The sequence below is a fragment of the Dreissena polymorpha genome, chromosome 16 (genome assembly GCF_020536995.1).
Source record: "Dreissena polymorpha isolate Duluth1 chromosome 16, UMN_Dpol_1.0, whole genome shotgun sequence".
Lineage (NCBI taxonomy): Eukaryota > Metazoa > Mollusca > Bivalvia > Myida > Dreissenidae > Dreissena > Dreissena polymorpha.
In genome coordinates this window covers 24,745,527-24,749,657 of record NC_068370.1, presented here as the reverse complement: position 1 = coordinate 24,749,657, position 4,131 = coordinate 24,745,527, and the positions used below count along the sequence as shown (strand labels likewise).

The 4,131-nt window shown below is 30.6% G+C and overlaps 1 long non-coding RNA gene across 1 annotated transcript; it reads left to right on the top strand.

Moving 5' to 3' along the window:
• The first annotated feature begins 217 nt into the window (after positions 1 to 217).
• Positions 218 to 3,811, top strand: LOC127862271 (uncharacterized). Its single transcript, XR_008040527.1, has 2 exons — positions 218 to 2,129; positions 2,273 to 3,811. It is a non-coding gene; the product is annotated as an uncharacterized LOC127862271 (long non-coding RNA).
• Positions 3,812 to 4,131: the final 320 nt, after the last annotated feature.

Here is a 4,131-nt window from a genome sequence, read left to right as displayed (position 1 = left end):
TTCCGGTGCTTCTGATTCCAAAGCCAGTCAACCCGGCTCTGCTGCACAACCATGCGATGTTCATAATGCTCTATTTGGCTGGATTTTTCCTGGAAAAGAAGCCATGCTCAATCTGCAGCATTCTGTTCCTCACGGCCATGTGCCTTCTCTGCTACAACTGCCTTGGCAACTGCGTGCTGTGGTTTTGCGATGAAGAACAGTGTAGTGACAATCAAAATTAAAACGATATGGTCATTGGAGATGGAATGTCAATGTCTGAAGTTTGCAAAGCAATTATTAATTACAGGCCATATCAGTTGTTTTTTATGAAACACAAAGATATATGATTCAAACAAAACATCAGTAATTATTATAAAAGCAATAGTTTTGTATGACTCAGTAAAACTGACAACATTTGTGTGATTAATGTTTATTTATATTTGCAATTATTGTTATATTTAAATCATATCATTCTGTAGAATATTTATTTCTCTTGTATGATACTTACATTTAATGTAATTTACATGTATTTGTTTATATTTATGTCTTGTTAACTTACAAAAAAATTGATTCAAGATCTATTGACATTCATTTATTATAACTGGTATATCATTATATTATAAGCTTGGACTAATATTACCAGCTTTTAATTCAGCATTATTTCTTTTCGACCAATTTATGTAATCCTATATATGCCTGGTGAAATATTATGCTATTTATTGATGTTTGAATCTTGTAATTTAAAAAAAAAACATGTGTCCTGAAAGGTGCTCATTTAAAAGTTTTCTTACAGTGGTTTTTCTCCCCACTTTGGGCATATGACGCTGTATACCTCTGAAATAGGGAATTTGAGCATCAATTTTTCTATACATTGTAAATAATAATTGGGGGAAATTTATATTGTTTAATGAAAACTTTTCAACAATTATAGATAGAACTAACAAAGCATAAAATCCTTTGCACAAACATATCAGTTTAGTGGATATTACTGCCTCAACAGTACACTCTTTATAACTACACTTAACAGCCCTTTTTTAAATATTTTCAAGTCCAACCATCAATTAGAGATGTTGGGACTGGGTTTTGGGAATAAAAAATACACTTTTGCCATGGGAATATGACAGAATAATGGCTATACAATTAGCCAAAAAAAGCTCTGGCCTACAGCATTTTCAAAGCAGCATCCTGTGATGAGTTGAATTGACATTCCAGAAAAATACCAGATAATCTATAAAATAATAAATTAAATTTCTGCCTTATTTAAATCTGTCCCAGACACCATTTCGAATTTCCAGTATGTTTCTCAATAATTTCCTTTCTTTAGGTTTGAAAAGTCAATAGTCAAAACTGCCTTGTAGGACCACATGCTTGCAAGTCAGTTATATTTTGTTGAAGTATGACCATAACTCTTCAGTATTTACAGAGTTATTGCCCTTTGTTTGTTTTTCGTATGAGGAGCATAAATTCATAAGTATCAGCGAGATAAAAAAATATTATATTTTGGAGCATTTCTCTTTACAAATTACATATTGAGAGGAATCTTACAAATGTTCATGTAATAATAACCCACTCTGAAAGGCAGTACAGAGTATACATGTAAATACATGAATCATAACACTTTCATCATTATTTAAGAATTTATGCTTTTTGTTAATTCTCTGTTTTCAATTGTTAAATCTCTGTTTTACCACACTTCTCCTAAACATATTTTTTCTGTTTATTTGTATTGATCAAATGTTTTTACACAATTTAATAATATATAAAATGTGATAATGACCTGTTCAATTCAATGTTTATTCAATGTGTTATTTAACAAATTAGACCAAAGGCTGGCTTACATTGTTTATCAAGTTCAACATAACATGGTCTGAAGTTATATCAAATGTAGGATGTTTTAAATCTTATTGATGTTTTAGCAATAAAAACTTTAAATGAAGTTGCTTTATCTTTCTAGTGTTTTTTTATGTCCCCCACCACTATAGTGGGGGACATATTGCTTTTGCCCTGTCTGTTGGTTGGTTGGTTTGTGTGTTTGTTTGCTCCAACTTTATCATTTGCCATAACTTTTGCAATATTGAAGATAGCAACTTGATATTTGGCATGCATGTGTATCTCATGGAGCTGCACATTTTGAGTGGTGAAAAGTCAAGGTCATTCTTCAAGGTCAAAGTTCAAATATATGTGTCAAAATCGCTCATTTAATGTACACTTGCAATATTGAAGATAGCAACTTGATATTTGGCACGCATGTGTATCTCATGGAGCTGCACATTTTGAGTGGTGAAAGGTCAAGGTCATCCTTCAAGGTCAAAGTTCAAATATATGGGGACATAGTGTTTCACAAACACACCGCTTGTTTTAACTAGACAATGCCATTGTTTAATCATGGAAAACTGTTTCCAATAAAGCACTTAAAGAAAAGATATACCGGGTATGTGTATGGATGAAGAATTTTAGAATGAAGTACTGGTGTTTTGTTAACGAAATCTTGTCAAATTAATTCGAGACAAAAAAAGAAGAGGTTCTATGAAACTTAACAATGCAAATTCAATGTATTCTTAGAAAAAAAAGCAATCACTTGACAATTCAACTATGATTCTTAAACTGAAATGTGCACATACAATATAATTTGTTTATGCTCACCCATCTGTTTGTCTATGATTCCATGTGAGATATTAAAAACATGGCTAACCATGACAAATGGGTACATGAGTCATACGATTTTTTAAAACCATTCATAGTCCACCAATATTACCCAAAGTTACCTTCAGATTTGCATAATATAGAATTTAAATATGTGTAGGTCAAATTGGAAATGTCTTTTCCCTAGGTACTTTTTGTCATATTTATAAGTATGAATATTTTGTACCATCCTTTTCACTTATGTCTTATTCCTTGATGTTATAAAATAAGTTTACATAGAAACATTTGCATTAGCTGTATGGGTATGTTAGTATTTATCAAACACAGCATATGCATGCATGCTAACTTGTGGTTTACATCCTAGTATTACATGTATGCGTAAAATTTGTTCTTATTTTATGTTACATCGAGATTGTCTTAATTCTTTCAGTCAGCTTCTTGTTATTAAATCTTTTGATTGGAGTTGTATTTCATGTTGTCAATCATGATTTAAGCATTTAGACAGGTTTACACCTGTTCTCATCCATAAACTGACAAAGCCTTAATTGGTTTCCTATTAAAGCTTTAAATCGAGGTCTGCATGTTAACTCTTGTTTTGAAATAGATTCTATTTGACTTAAGTTAAATACATGCAACAAATGTGAAATGTACATGTATTGGCATTGTGATAGCTAAAATATATAACTCTAATATTTTGGCTATATTATATGCTTGAGTTAGATTTAGCTTGTGTACTTTGAAATATTATCTGACAAATAATGTGTTTGTATTATTTGAAAGTGATAGTTGATGTTTGAGATGGAAGCAGGTCATGACGTATCATAAATATTAATTCTGTGCGAATGTATCAGAGTGTAATTTATTACTGTAAATTCCGTAATACTTTAAATACTTTTTGTTTATTGATAATTGATACTTATGTCTGATTTTATGTGATATTTGTGTACATGTTTATAGAAACATCTGAAGATGTTGTGTATATAGCATGTGGTTTTGTTTGATTGATCATTTAAATATTATTATCTTTCTTAAGTTGTCTTATGATAATTTTGTCAAATACAGTATTCATAATCACCATGTTTATACAGTACTTAACACGTCGTGTTTGACTTACTTTTAGTCATTAATCTGTAATTTACTTGTTACACTACTTGTCAATTGTTCATAATAAACTATTTTTCTGTGTGAATGGTATTTGTCAATTATATAATATGTTATAAAAGCTGTTTGTTTTTTATATATTTTTCAAATGCAAATTAGCATATCGATGGACGTACATCAAATTTTTATATCCACAAATCATGAAGTAATTTAAGTTATGGACTCATTAATTTATGGATATGGGCCTAATTCTAATGTTAAGGTTAGAGCATGCAACAATTCCATATTACTGGTTCTTAAAGCATCAGTGAGCATGAAGTACTCATGGTGAGCTACTGTCATTGTCCGTTGTGTGGCTTCAACTTTTTATTGACATGGGCTTAATTCTACTGTTAAGTACATGTATGC